The sequence below is a fragment of the Anolis carolinensis genome, chromosome 4 (genome assembly GCF_035594765.1).
Source record: "Anolis carolinensis isolate JA03-04 chromosome 4, rAnoCar3.1.pri, whole genome shotgun sequence".
NCBI lineage: Eukaryota > Metazoa > Chordata > Lepidosauria > Squamata > Dactyloidae > Anolis > Anolis carolinensis.
The window spans coordinates 98168345-98184598 of NC_085844.1; the positions used below are offsets into that span (position 1 = coordinate 98168345).

Here is a 16254-nt window from a genome sequence, read left to right on the forward strand (position 1 = left end):
GCCCTAGGTATTTTTCAAGTGTAGGCGAACAGAATTTTGGCGCCCCCCCCCCAAACCAATCACTGAAAAATAAAAGCGTTGGATAAGCGAAAATGTTGGATAATAAGGAAAGCCTAACCGTAGTTTTGTCTAGCCCACATTTTACTGGCAAATAAACTAGTAAAATGTGGGCTAGACAAAACTACGGTTAGGTGGATCTGCAATTGGCTAAGCGAATGAACCCAAAGGGTGCTCACCAATGCGTCATCTTCATCATGGAAAGAAGTGACAAGTGGAGTGCCGCAGGGCTCTGTCCTGGGCCCGGTTCTGTTCAAAATCTTTATTAACGACTTAGACGAAGGGTTAGAAGGCACGATCATCAAGTTTGCAGACGACACAAAACTGGGAGGGATAGCTAACACTCCAGAAGACAGGAGCAGAATTCAAAACGATCTTGACAGACTAGAGAGATGGGCCGAAACTAACAAAATGAAGTTCAACAGGGACAAATGCAAGATACTTCATTTCGGCAGAAAAAATGGAAATCAAAGATACAGAATGGGGGACGCCTGGCTTGACAGCAGTGTGTGCGAAAAAGACCTTGGAGTCCTTGTGGACAACAAGTTAAACATGAGCCAACAATGTGATGCAGCAGCTAAAAAAGCCAACAGGATTCTGGCCTGCATCAATAGGGGTATAGCGTCTAGATCCAGGGAAGTCATGCTCCCCCTCTATTCTGCCTTGGTCAAACCACACCTGGAATACTGCGTCCAATTCTGGGCACCACAGTTGAAGGGAGATGTTGACAAGCTGGAAAGCGTCCAGAGGAGGGCGACTAAAATGATTAAGGGTCTGGAGAACAAGCCCTATGAGGAGCGGCTTAAAGAGCTTGGCATGTTTAGCCTGCAGAAGAGAAGGCTGAGAGGAGACATGATAGCCATGTACAAATACGTGAAGGGAAGTCATAGGGAGGAGGGAGCGAGCTTGTTTTCTGCTGCCCTGCAGACTAGGACACGGAACAATGGCTTCAAACTACAGGAAAGGAGATTCCACCTGAACATCAGGAAGAACTTCCTCACTGTGAGGGTTGTTCGACAGTGGAACTCTCTCCCCCGGACTATGGTGGAGGCTCCTTCCTTGGAGGCTTTTAAGCAGAGGCTGGATGGCCATCTGTCGGGGGTGCTTTGAATGCGATTTCCTGCTTCTTGGCAGGGGGTTGGACTGGATGGCCCATGAGGTCTCTTCCAACTCTACTATTCTATGATTCTATGATTCTATGATTCTATGATTCTATGATAAAGGAAAAGCCTATTAAACATCAAATTATATTATGAGTTTACAAATTAAGAACCAAAACATCATGTTTTACAACAAATCAATAGAAAAAAGCAGTTCAATACATGGTAATGTTAAGTAGGAATTACTATATTTGCAAATTTAGCACTAAATATTGAACAGGGATATAGGGCAGTGTGGACTTAGATAACCCAGATAGCCCTCAGTATTAAAAAAAACCTCTAAAATCAGGACAATAAATAAAGAACAACATTCTGAAAACAGAAGAAATCCAGACAGTAAACAATCAGGGACAGCTAACTCCTCCCAAAAAAAGATTCTCCCAGGCAAGAAGAAGCCAGGCCTTGAAGCCACAGGGCCATTAAATGCTAATCAAGGTAATTAATTATAACATTCACACCTGCTTCAAAGAAAAGTTCTTTCTCCCACCCTGGACCTTCTACAGATATATAAACCCCACATACCTAGCTTCCAAGTTCCTACAGACCTCACAATCTCTGAAGGCCCCAAAGGTGGGCTCCCGTGGTGCGAAGGTGGGTCTGCGCCAGCCGGAAAGCCCAGCACGGGCACCAGGAGGCCCAGCATGGCCACCAGAAGGCCCAAAAGAGAAGGAGGTGGAGAGTGGTGCCCTCCTCTCAGGACGATGGCACCCCTGGGACGATGGCGCCACAGGCAAGTGCCTAGTTCACCTTATGGTTGGACCGCCTCTGAAAGCAACCACAGTCCTGGCCGATTCTGGCTGCTCCTGCTTGCGAGGAGAGATAAACCCACGCCTTTTCCTTGAGCTGACAGGAAGGGAAAGGCTCAATGTTTTGATTCTTGAGATCTTGCAAAAGAAGCGAGAGCGGGTGTTTTGCTTGCTCCTCCCTCCTGCATTCATTCTTCAGCTGGCTGAGTTTTAGGACGTGGCGGGAAACTGCAGAGGGTAGGAACTTTGTAAACTCATTAATAGTTCTGAAAAGGGCCTAATTTTGAATGGGGACTATGTTTAAAGGTACTATTGAAGTATGGCTTTTAACTGCATATAATAAATATTTTATCCTATACTTCGTTAATTTTTAATTCCAAAACGTAATATACTTTCTGGACAGCCCTCATAGTAAGCAATCTCAACTGTATACACAACAAATAACTAATATAGAAGGCTTGTAGAAGGTTGCTATTTCCAACAATAAGGGCCTTGGGGCAGTGGTTTCCCCTTATTGCCCCACAAATTTGCCACGCTGCATGGCGAATCCCCCTGCTGCCCCATGGATTTGGACCTCAGTGTGATGCGGTTCAAAGTGAACTCACTGCTACACTACCATTGGACCTAATGATGTGGAAGAAAATATTTCTTCTAAGATCCAAGCCTTGAAATTTGTTTCCATAAATAACTTCTACTAACTAGTGCTCATAAGCAAAATCGAAGCCACTGGAGCTCATAGCCACTCTTGAATTCTGTCTCCACTGCCTACTTCCAGTTAGCCACCCAGCCTTGAGCAATGCACTATAGTAATCAAGTCTGATCATTGTCAGATAATGCTAGTTGAACTCTTTGTGTCTCAATGTGTTCTGGCTACAACAACTGGCATTCCGTGCCACTAGTCAGGCTTTCAATAATGAATTTAAATCCGCAAACAGCCTTAAAGTGTAAATGTCACATTTTTAAAATAAAAAGACCCCAATGCTATTCTTTCAAAAATATATTGAGCTTCATTTCCTGAACTGAACAATTTTCATTAACAAGACTGTGCCATTGTCCTGCATTTAGCTACAGGAGAGAGGATCTTTTGAGCTGTGATGCCTTCACTTACCAAATTATTGTTGGATACTTGCTTTGTGTTTACATTAATGTCCTATAGGTATCTGCCAATGATTATTATTATTTTAATGAGCCCTTTATTACTCATTGTGAACCACTCTGGAAATTCTGAATTGAATGTTGTAACAGTAATTTGAATACGATTTTCCTGCTTCTTGGCAGGATGTTGGACTGGATGGCCCACGAGGTCTTTCCAACTCTATGATTCTATGACTCAATGATACTAATGTTCTAGGTCAACATATACCAGTGATGGCCAACCTATGACACGCGTGTCAGCACTGACACGCCTAGCCATTTTTGCTGACATGCTGCTGCATGCAGATTGATTGGATGACTATGTCTTTGGTGGCCAAATTTGGTGTGATTTGGTCCAGTGGTTTTGTTGTTTACTCCATGGGAATTATGCACATTACACACACACACACACATATATATATATTCTATTATTATTGTAGTATATTATTATATTACTATTATATTATTATTATTATATTATTCATTATTCATGACTACATTGAAACTACAATAGAGAGAAATCAGTGTGGAAATTGCAAGAGGTACCATAGATTGTTGTACATGGAAATAATTGTAGTAAATAGTTTTTGATTTATTAAATACAGTTATATATTACAATTATATATTTTTGTTATTTAAACTATATATATTGTGAAGTTACGGTTTTTTTCTCGAAGTGACACACCACCCAAGTCATGCTAGGTTTTTTGGTGAATTTTGACACACCAAGTGCAAAAGGTTGCCCATCATTGACATATACCATTATATTACTATTGCATATACTTCTTGAAGCCCCTGGTGTTGCAGTGTGTTAAAGCACTGAGCTGCTGAACTTGCGGACTAAAAGGTCACAGGTTCGAATTTGGGGAGCGGAGTGAGTGCCCGCTGTTAGCTCCAGCTTCTGCCAACCTAGCAGTTCAAAAACATGAAAATGTGAGTAGATCAATAGGTACCGCTCTGGCGGGAAGGTAACAGCACTCCATGCAGTCATGCTGGCCACATGACCTTGGTGTCTATGGACAACGCCGGCTCTTTGGCTTAGAAATGGAGATGAGCACCAACCCCCAGAGTTGGACACGGCTGGACTTAACGTCAGGGGAAACCTTTACCTTTACTTATTCTTCTTGTATGTTTGAATGCTGCCTCACTGGAAGACAACATGAAACCACAACCTTTCTGGCTATAGAAATTGAAGCTGGGTAGAAGATTTCCTCATGACCTGGTGCTTTTTTGTGCAAATGGAGGTTCTTCAGAAGAAAACAGACAGACATGAATTTCCCCCTTTGCTGGTAGAGTAGCACAGTCTGGTCAGGGCTTCACCATCCATGTATAATGGGTAGATTTAGTCCCTAGGGCAATGGATAGCTAGTACCTGCTTGCCATGACATCCAGACATCTTTGTATTCTTCTACTTCTGAAGTGTTTAAATGTCTAGCGATTCCTTTTTACAAATAAAAATCTAGATTTTAATTATTAAAATTAAAATATTCTGAAGTCTGTAAATTTTTATTCTATTGTTGTCTTCACCTGGTTTATTATGTGATTCAGAGTGAGAGTTTTTTTCCTTTATATGGTGGCGTATAAACATGGATATAAATACATATAAATAAACAGTAATAAATAATTAACTATTTTTTCTTCCTGCCTTGACAGGTTAACAGGAACAGAAGCTGCAACTGAACCTTAGAAGTCTTAAGTATGGTCTTAAATAGTAAGTGTTTCACCATAGGGACATCAATTTATCATTGCTAACTGCCTCTGGTTTGTTATTCAGATCACTGAATGACCATATATATTGTGTCTTGTTGTCATTTATACTACTCCAATTGATGAGTGACCTTGGAGCAGTAGTTCAGGTGCTTGAAAGAATATTAATTGGCTAGTCCTCTGGCAGAGACATCCATTCAACTCACTTTATTTATGCAGAAATTGCTGTACAGTTTAACTTTCCAGGGGTGGATGGTTCCATTTATATGTTAACAGCCTACATGTACTTTTTTCAATTTAAGTGATTGACTTATCACTATATATGGGGAAGACTTAATGCAAAGTAATATACAGATCATGTCAACTATCTGGACATTCCTTCTGAAACAAGGTCACAATGTTTCCCAAACTATGAACGTTTTTAAGGGATACTGATAACTTAGATCTCTCCATGGACTAGTGTCCGAGGTATGGGATGAAATCGTGTTTCTTGGCTGTAAGTCCCAACACTGTGTAGGCAGTCCCATTAAGACCCAAGTCATAAAATGGTCAAATCTTTGGCTCTCTGACCTGTTTTCTTTCCTTATTCCATCCTAGACATGCAATCAATGTTTAAGATGATCATGTGTTGTTTATTGGCATATGAGCAATATAACAGCATGAGAGCTTATGCAAGTCATTTTAGTTCCAGTTCCTCCTCACTTGCAATAGCTGTTTGTATCAGGAGAACATGACTCCATGAATAACAGAAGATTTGTTTAGTTAGCATGCTACATCTCAAAGGTATTTTTATATAAGACAGTTATAGCACTGTGATTCTACTTTTAACTGTCATGATAGCATCCGATGGAATCCTGCAGTTTGTAGTGTTATCGACCGCGTTTGGGGGATCGGGCCCCTTTAGAAGGAAGCCGATCCGGTCCTGAGGGAACGGACCTTGGCGAAGCCAAAAGAAGAATATAAGCCGCAATACAACCTGAAGCCTGAAATGAAGAAGGTCCGCCAAGTTGAAGGAAAATCCGCCAAGGAGGTTTTATTGAGCAATTCAGCTGAAAAGGACGCTAATAGCGATCATTCAATCTACTAGCGTAACATATGTTTCAAATAAAGTCATATTTATACAATGTTTTGGTCTGACAGCCCTTTGAATTTCCCGCCCCGCTTCCCTGCCCATCTGGTCGCGGATAGGCTGAGAGTTGGAACGAGGCGGGCTTTCGTTTCCCGCCTTGCTCTGCTGGCCCAATGGGGAGCCGTTTTTTGTCCTCCCTCGGGCCAATCAGAGAGGAGGAGGCGGGAGCTATTGAAACAATGAGGTGACCGGACAGGAAACATCGGATTAATTCTGGCCCAGCCAATTTCTAAAGGAATTTATGACACCCATCAAGGATGTCCGGGGTCCTGTCACGTTCACAGATTTTAGATATGTCTTTTGGGGCATCAGACGGGAAGTGGTGATGGTTGGTGATGAGCCGTCATTGACGGCCCCACAGGGTGCCTTCCTGCGGCGTCCTGGCCTGGGATATGACAATGTTTGCCCTGGGGGTGAGTCACCTTTAGGAATTTGGTGGCTCGCCCTATATTGTCCATGCGATCGGAATGAGATTGGATTAAACTGTGGCAGATTATCCTTTTGTTTTTGGGAAGGGGAGGTCTGGGTCATGGGACTAAGGTTCACGTTGGGGTCATAATATTTCCCATTTGATTTCATGATTTGACAATTATATGGGATAAAATGAAAATAAAAATAAAGTTGGAACATAAACCCTGCTGGGAAGAATACATATTTTCCAGGGATCCCAAAGAGTATAAATACATATAGGCAGATAGATAGGTTTCAAAGAAATAAAGGAGAATCCTATAAAGGTGGGTGACATTGCATAAAGGGGAATCATGAATGATATAAGCAATAGGAAACATTTGATAAGGACGAAGTTCACAACATCTGGGGAACCCGATATGGAAATTCATACAACAGTGAGTCATGAGAGTGTCCAAGTACACAGAATATGGAAATTCACAAATACATGAGGAAAAAGAGTTCATAAGGAATTCATAGAGATGGCATGGGAAGGGGCACATGTGGGTTGCAGTCTTTGGAAGTATAAGATTTCATAAATCCAGGGGTAGGTCTGGGGAAGAGTGTTCTTCTCCTTCATAAAGTCATGAAATGTATGAATGAAACGTGGAGGGCACCCGTCCGTCACCTCCTGGCAGCTGTAGAGGGTGAGGGTCCTTGGAGAACTATGCCTCCCCCGCGAGAGAGCGATCCCCCATCCCCAGTACACAGAAAGGGGCTAGGGAAAACCATTCCGCGAGTCGCGGGGAGAGGAAAACCCGGGATAAAGCAGCAGTTTAGCTTGAAAGGAGCCGTCGGTCCCGTTTGACAGTCAGCTGTTGAGGTGCTGAAAACTGGACCGATTCCGGTTCTGCTGGTTGTCTTCGAGTCAGGAGCCTTAGAAAGGGTTAGGACTAAAAGAGGAGCGTTCTAGGGGTAATTTTGATAGAGATATGAGCCAATTTATATCGACCGCCATGTTAATCTATGGCCGAGAAATCTCATCCGGATTTAAAGGGACGGGAGGGAGAGAAACTGCATGCAAAGGAGGGAGTCAGAGAAAAGATACAAAATAACCAGATAGAGAGTGTTACTGTTAAAATAAATGTTACTTTTATTGGGGGATTTGTTACATAGTTCAGGGAAGAGGGAAATGAAGGAAAAAAGGTCTTTTAATAATAGTCTGTTGCGGTCCCGCTCCGTTCTTTTGGCGGGTGACCGGCGGAACTCTCCGCTGCGTTTTTAAATCAATTTGAAAGCTGGGGTGATGGTCATCAGTAGCTTGGTTAGGTGCCAGAGGAGTTCTCTGGCTGAAAATTTCAAATTGCTGATGCTGTTAGGTCAATTTTGACCCTGTTGAGAGAGAAATGATTTTAAATATAAATTTTCTAATGATTGCAAGTCCAATATGTCCTGATTTAGAGCCTCCGTTAACCAAAACCTGCCAATGCTTAGAGAAAAAAAACTACCACAGGAAAATTATTATTCTCTGTATTCTCAAGGAGGAAACTAGCCAACACTCCCTAAATTTCTCATATGCTAGTAATGAAACAAGCAAGTAGATAAGACTGCCACGTAAGTGCAGCTCAGGGTCAGGAAACATGAAGAAAGCCATTGTTATGTTGCTTTTGCTTGTTAGAACAAAGAAACCAGTAAAAATGCGTGTTGGAAAAGATGCTGATGATGTAATCAATTGTTAATCCAAAGAGATTATTGATTTTTGAAAGCCAATCAGAATATGTTTCTACTTTCTGTAATAATGATAAAAAGCCTTGCAACCCTTTTGGGGGTGCGACAAATCCTTTGATTTCATTCCTGTATGCATTTTGTCGTTATTGCTAAGCTCACAATAAAACAGCTTCTGCAGTTTGACGATTCAACTTTTTGTGTCTTTCCTAACCTTGCCCTCAGCCCCAAAAGGGGCTCCTGCCTTCAGAGAGATCATAAGAGTACCAATGTGTCTTTGCCCCTTCACTATAAATGAAGGCCCTTCAAGTCACCTTATCATCAACATGCCTATAATCCTTCTGACCCATGGCTGTAACTTCCTAGATCGAGCCTATCCATCTAAAATGTTGTCTTCCTCTCTTTCTACTGCCTTCTATCTCTCCAAGTGTTATTGTCTTTTCTAGTGAGCTATGTTGGTTCATGATATGGCCAAAATGCTGTAAATAAATAATAAAATATGACAGTCTCAATTTAGTCATCTTGGCTTCTAGGTAGAGTTCAGGCTCGATTTGTTCTAGGGCCCATTTACTCATCTTTTTAGCAGTCTATGGTATCTGGAGAACTCTTCTCCAGCTTCACATTTCAAATGAGTTGATTTTCTTCCAATCAGCCTTCTTCACTGCTCAGATTTCACGACTAATCATACGTAGATATAGAACATGTGTATGATGGCATGGACTATCCCAACTTTAATATCAGTGATATTATCTTGACACTTCAGGATCTTACCCAGTTCCTTCATAGCTGCCTTTCCAAGTCCATCTTCTTCTGATTTCCTGACTGCAGTCTCCCTTGTGAGTAATGACTGAGTTGCGGTTTTAAAAATCTTGAAGTATTTCATTGTTTTCATTGTCCGCTGTAAACTTTCCTCTGAACTTTCTTCATTTTCTTTCTACAATAATCCTTCCAAGTCTGCTGTTTTCTCATAGTAGTACGGTGTCACCTACAAACATGTCTCCTTAACGTACAAATCCTAGGAATTTATAAGATGAAATTAATGTAGTTACAGTACCATCACACTGGGCCCGGGCTGTGGCGCAGGCTGTTAAGCAACCAGCTGCAACAAATCACTCTGATCAAGAGGTCATGAGTTCGAGGTCAGCTTGGAGCACCGCGTTTGTCTTTGTCTTTGTTCTATGTTAAGGCATTGAATGTTTGCCTTATATGTGTAATGTGATCTGCCTTGAGTCCCCTTTGGAGTGAGAAGGGCGGAATATAAATACTGTAAATAATAATAATAAATGTAATTTGGCCTTTTTTATCCTTAAAGCTATCAAGAAAAGAGCACATTTCCTGAAAGAAGAATCAGGAAAATAAGATATTGTCGGCAAACAGATGGTCAGCTGCCTGTCCTCCCATCCTTTTTGCCTTGTTTTTATTTATGTTGCACTTTGAAATGGTCATATGACTGGTCAAACAAATAAATTATTATTATTATTATTTGGCATTATAAGAGGGCATTCTGATTCAAAATATGAAAGAGTGCCATATCAATGTGCATTACAGACTATACTCAAGGGTATCTCATCTCACCTGATCTTTAGCATGGTGGAACTCTGGATACATATGTGCATGGGTATGACATACAGTCATATCCAGGCCTGCCTGTTTCTGACCTACACTCTCCTTTTCAACAGGAGAAGATGCTGGCTTCTCTCCCTTTCTTCTTTTGCCCCACTAGAAATGTATGTAGCTTTTCACAAGGAACATTATCTTTTATTATTTGAATATTAGCCAACATGAAAATGGCATCTTCCTTACTATAATCTCTTTAGAGACTAGAGAATAACAACTCTTTACCATTAAGAGATCTGAAATGATGCTTCTCTTTAAACAGCAAATATGTTGATCGCTGTGCGGAAAGATGGCTTAATGATGTCAAATTTCCAACTCAGCTACATTATATTTGCTTCTCAAACAATCTGTCATGCCGTATGTCCTAGTTACACAGCAGCTAGGAGTCTCGAGGGGATGTGATAACCTCTGTGCCGTCACCATCTTTCCACAGCTGGAGCTGCTACTCTTTGCCCACCAGGATCCGTGAACAGATGTCCTCTCTATAATATCAACACTCCACATACTACATCCAAATAAACAAGTGGGTTATTAAGCTGCAAGGCTGGAAAGCGAAATACAGTACATTATTGTAATAAATATCTCAGATTTACTCCACACTAAGTAGAACTCCTGCAATGAATCTTAAATCAGAGAGATGCAGGCTGCTAGTATGAGGACCTGTCTGGTCTATCAGCATGCTGAGCCCTAAACTGATGAGGTCCAGGTAAGCCTAGCAAGATTATCCTGGATGAATTGCAGCAGCTTGAACTTCCTTGACCAAAATGTCAAATATTTGTGCTTTGAATAACACAATGGCCTATACGGTTCTTTCTTTCCAAAATAGAGTGAAAAGAGTGCTAGCCAGATAATCCCGAGTTCAGTTCTTGGTTTGGTTATGAACTCATCTCATGAGGTTATGACTAATTCAAAACGTGATTCACCATTCCTGGAAACCTCCAAAAAAAGCAGTTCACTTTTAAAATTCCAGGATAAAGGCAGCCTAATGAAGTATGTTGCGCTGAGGGCTTTAAGAACTGTTAAGTTGCTAGAGTTTGGTGTAACCCCAAGATTACATGTTGCCCATTCTTGCTCATTTGGGCGCCCAGATATCAAGTCTGGGTTATCTTCTCCAGTCTTCAGGATGAGAGCAAGGAATCTAAGAGTGACAACACTGTCTTCAAAAATAGCTCTTTGTGTGTTGGGGGTGGGTGCGGTGGACTCGCTTCATTTTTCTGTTTGAATGGCCGTGTCTGTTCAATTGCATCTGACACTTAAGGTGTTTTGCTTAGTGACACCATTAGGGGATGTCCTTTGTAACACCATGTTTGTAACATCACAGCACCTTTTCATGTACAACCGTCTTGCTACTGTGGTTATTTACTGAAGCAATCTTTCATAGGTTTTCTATATGATTCATAGAATCATAGAATCATAGAATAGTAGAGTTGGAAGAGACCTCATGGGCCATTCAGTCCAACCCCCTGCCAAGAAGCAGGAAATCGCATTCATAGCACCCCCGACAGATGGCCATCCAGCCTCTGCTTAAAAGCTTCCAAAGAAGGAGCCTCCACCACAGTCTGGGAGAGAGAGTTCCACTGCCGAACAGCCCTCACTGTGAGGAAGTTCTTCCTGATGTTCAGGTGGAATCTCCTTTCTTGTAGTTTGAAGCCATTGTTCCGTGTCCTAGTCTGCAGTGCAGCAGAAAACAAGCTTGCTCCCTCCTCCCTATGACTTCCCCTCACATATTTGTACATGGCTATCATGTCTCCTCTCAGCCTTCTCTTCTGCAGGCTAAACATGCCCAGTTCTTTAAGCCTCTCCTCATAGGGCTTGTTCTCCAGACCTTTGATCATTTTAGTTGCCCTCCTCTGGACGCTTTCCAGCTTGTCAACATCTCCCTTCAACTGTGGCACCCAGAATTCAACTGTGGCGCCCAGTATTCCAGGTGTGGTCTGACCAAGGCAGAATAGAGGGGGAGCATGACTTCCCTGGATCTAGACGCTATTCCCCTATTGATGAAGGCCAGAATCCCGTTGGCTTTCTTAGCAGCCGCATCACATTGCTGGCAGCCAAAATTCCCAAAACAAACAGTTCTGAATAGTTGAATATTAATCAGTAAACATTTTCACCTCATTGTATCCTTCTTATAGTTTTTTCATATGTTCACCACATGTGATAAAAATGTTCCTTCTTGTTGTTCACATTTCCAACAAACTTTAGAAACATCTTTATCCAGTGGGATAATCAATTTATGGTTTCAATGTGAAGCATTTGGATTAGGGCCAGGTTCCTGAAACCAGATTCAAACAACCTTTTCTAACCACTGCAATGATGTTTCTTTTTGCTTCCACACTGCCCAAAATGCGAGAGGAATCGGCATTTAATCGGCCCTGGCAGTGGGACTGAAACTCCGCCTTTCTGGTGTGTGGTGGTGGGCTTGGCCATTTTCCTTCTTCCCTCACTGCCTCCTGTTTAGCCCTAAAAATAAAATAAAAGTCTGAATACAGAGACACAAGGCTTGCCTTAGCTTCTTGGTGCTTGAGAACGCCACTATGGAGCTTTGGAGGGGGAATCCCAAGGCTAGATGTCTGCAGTATGCTCTGTGTGACACTAGTATGTCAACAGCTGTTGATATAGAATGCATTACTGGGCATCCTGCTTTCAGCATGTAATGCCTTTAGCTGTTTATTTGCCACCAGACCAGGCTTAAGGTTTTATTGTTAGTTTATGAAGCCCTCTGACTTGTCTATCCATTTGGGCCTTGAGATCATCTGAAGAGGCCCTTTTGGTACTTAGCATAGTTGCACCCACTATGTGGAATATTTTTTGTTCGGAAGTTCGACATGTTCCATTATGGTGTAATAGCTTTTTTTTTTTAAAGCCAACCTCCTTTTAATATAGCTGTAGATTATTTAATAAGCTCATACATAGTGCTCATATAGGTATTTATGAAGGGATAAGGTCTGCTGCCTTTGGAACCTTATCAATTTGTGACCCAGGTTTATTACTAACTGCCATAGCTGACATTACGTCATCAATGTATAGTTTTAGATGCACATTGAAAATGTACCTGGTTTTGCAAACTTTTCCTTGGCAGTCCAATCTACCATTGCTGGCATAAAAGGAAAAAAATAAAGTTTCAGCTGCATTTTGCTTTGTTTTAGTGAGTCTGATCAACCTCATATTGACTATAACTGACATCTTCCCATGGACTATGTTGTTTGCTGAGTTCTGTCATTTTTGCTGTGATAGAAAAGCGGTAACTGCAATATTAAGTACCCAGGGCCAATAATTTAATATTATGGTTACATACACAGCATTGGACCCTGAGAACAGCCTTGTAAGCAACAAACAAGCTCTGGGTACATTCTGTGCTGGTCATATAGATCTCAGATAAAGATTAGTACATATGTTTTAGATATGGTTCATGAACATATTGTCATTGCATAATTTAGAAGTTCTATAAAATACTGAAACTTGGAATAAGCTTTATCTAGGTAGGTTGGATTGAAAGTAGTCCTGGACATTTGTAGATCCCTTCACCAAAGATTTAGTTTGTTTGTTGTTGTCTTCCTGCTCAGTTTCAGGACTCCTTGTTCCATGTTTCTCCTGGGAGATATTGTAAGGCTGATATTTCACTCCAACCCAACATCATCTATTTTATATTTTTGTGTTTATTTTAGTGTATTTTGAAATCTCCACATCTAAGTCATTATAGATGATAGACAGATAACATGTCTTCAGTTATTCCAGAAATTTATGGTAAAATAAAGAGGAAAGCCTGTGAATGATATATTATTTTCTTGCTTCAGTATTTTTTAAAATTACCTACTCCACTTTTCAGCTTTTAAAAGAGTAAATCAAGAATAGTTTTTCAAAGTCCTTGCATATAAACATATAGAATTTGAAGGAATATTTTTTTCATGATATTTTATTTCCTCTGTGTTCATTAATAATGTATGGTTGTGATGTGCCTAGCTTGAAGTTTCAACCTTAGTGCAAAGCTACATGCACATTAAAAATTAGGGCAGAGGAATGACCTTCAGCATAGTATCTTAAGAGAGAATAAAAAATTGCGTCTCATAAATACAGAATGAACCTGCTACCTGTATATATGTTTATGTGGGACTATCCACTGTGAAACCAACATAATTTCCTTAACATCTTATTTAAAGATGCAATTTTAGATTCAGTTCATGCGCTGTTCAGTTTCTTTTCAATTCACTTTCCCTGCAGATTTTGTCTATTGTATTTGTAGACAATATTAGTGTGATACTTTACAGACAGTAGTCCCAGGTAAATGCTAAAAGCTTTCCTGGAAAGGTATGTAGTAGTCTTGTGCATTTGTATAAAATCGCTACCTATTTCTGTTTGTTCCATTCGTATGGTCCTATTTCCGTGTCCTCAACACAAATAGCTCACTTATATACAAAATAGAAAATAAATAAATTCAGCGAAAATTTGAGTATTAAACTTATTATACTGTTCAAATTCACAGTAATCACAAACAATATTGTGTAAATTTTGTACAATCACTCTGAAATAGTATCAACATCGTGTGTTCTTATGCCGAGTTGAACATGAATCAGCCACCCATGACCAGTTTTGGCCTTTCTCCAGGGCTTCTTCTGGTGGTCTGAAATTGTATGCATCAACATTTGCTACAAATATATACATTGAACATTATATACTAAAACACATTTAAGGTACTTACAAAGTTATAAACTTGACATTTGTTCCTCTTAGAGATACAGGTTTTTATATGTAGTGGGATCTAGACCAAAGGAACAAAATGTGGCTGTAAGCATTTGAAAATTACATATACAAAAAGTAAATATTTTTTCAAGATGTGAATGTATTTTACAGAATAAGTGTGTACTTACGGGATACTCTGCTGTGTGTTTGATTCTAATTGTGAGTATGAAAAACACAATTAGAAGTGTTCCCTCTGGGAGTTCCCTCAGTTTAAAGGGGGACGATGTACATAAGGTGTTAAGGAGACAGAGAAGTTCATTTAAAGCTGTAGGGATGAAAATAGGGATGTATAGTGTAATTAGGATAATTTGAATAAAACCACAACTCTCTATATAACAACTATACAAATTTTGTTCATTTAAACCATGTGGATATTCTGTCCATAATCTGAAGATCCAATATGTTTCTCTTTGCAGGAGTTTATTGTTGAAGTCCATACGTTTGGATTCTGATTCTAAATTGTGCAGTAAGAAGTTCGTGATCTGAACTACAGTCAGCTCCAGGTCTTGTTTTCACTGACTGGATGGATGTCCACCACCTTTGGCTGCAAAGGATGTAGTCAATCTGATTTTGGTGTTGACCATTTGGTGAAGTCCATGTATAAAGCCATCTTTTGGATTGTCGGAAGAGAGTGTTTGTTATGCACAGTAAGTTTTCCTGGCAAAATTCTATCAGCCTATGTTCTGGTTCATTTTGTTGTCCCAAACCATGCTTGCCTGTGATCCATTTGTTGTCATTTGACTGCCCATCTTAGCATTCCCATCTCCTGGTGTATTAGGTGCTGCAGATCCTCATAGAACTGATCTAATTCTGCTTCTTCAGCAGTTGTGGTTGGGGCGTATATTTGGATCACTGTGATATTAAACAGCTTGCCTTGAACTCAAATTGGGATCATTCTATCATTTTTTGGGTTGTATCCAAGCACTGCTTTAGCAACTTTGTTATTAATTATGAAAGCTACTCAATTTCTTCGGTGTACCTCTTGTCCACAGTAGTAGATCTGGTGGTGATCTGTTGTGAAGTGGCCCATTCCAGTCCATTTCAATTCACTGACACCCAGAATGTCTATCTTTAATCTTGACATCTCACCAATAACCCTGGCTCATAGATCTTTGCTCTGGCTCATAGATCTTACATTCCAGGTTCCTATAGTGTGTTGATCTTTAGAACACTGGATTTGTCGTTCACCTCCAGCACCGTCAGCCGTTAGCCTTCCTTTCAGCTTTGAGCTAACTGCATCATCACATCTAGGGCTAGTTGGACTAGTCCTCTGTTCCTCCCCAGTAGCATTTTGATCATCTTCCGACCTGGGAGTCCTATCTTCTGATGGTATTCCAACATTTCTCTGGTTGTACTGATCCATTTAGTTTTCATGGCAAGATCGTATTTAGTCTGACCTCTCTGCCATGACCTTCCCGTCTTGGGTGCCCCTTCACGGTTTAGCTCATGGCATCATTGAGGCGTGCAAGCCCCAGCACCATGTTAAGGTAACGATCCTTTGCATATCACTCTATTACTACATTACTGTGTGGTATTGCTATTTCTATTGTGTAAATATATTTTGAATTTATTCTCCTCCCCCACTTGACTTTCTTGTATAACTTTGAATAAAATATTCCTGCACTGCAGTCATGGCTCTTTTCAACATCAGGAAATATTCCTTTAAAATGCAAATTTAGGAGACAGAGCTGGGTTTTCCTTTCTTAGCACGTCATTATAAACCAAAGGCAAATGTTAAAAAAGAGGCAAGATCACACAGCTCTGCTTCCAAATACACTTATTAAAATTCTGGCTTCTCTTTAAACTAACAGGTAGCTGAATGCTTTGTTTCTTTACACATGATACCTTCAAGAAA

The 16254-nt window shown here is 40.5% G+C and overlaps 1 long non-coding RNA gene across 1 annotated transcript in view; it reads left to right on the forward strand.

Annotated features, from left to right (window-relative positions):
- LOC103278583 (uncharacterized) overlaps positions 1 to 16027 on the forward strand; it is a 58540-nt gene extending 42513 nt beyond the window's left edge. Inside the window, exons 2-3 of the long non-coding RNA XR_506170.3 lie at positions 4751 to 4808; positions 14816 to 16027. This is a non-coding gene — a long non-coding RNA (uncharacterized LOC103278583). The remainder of the gene's footprint in view (positions 1 to 4750; positions 4809 to 14815) is intronic.
- The last annotated feature ends 227 nt before the right edge of the window (positions 16028 to 16254 follow it).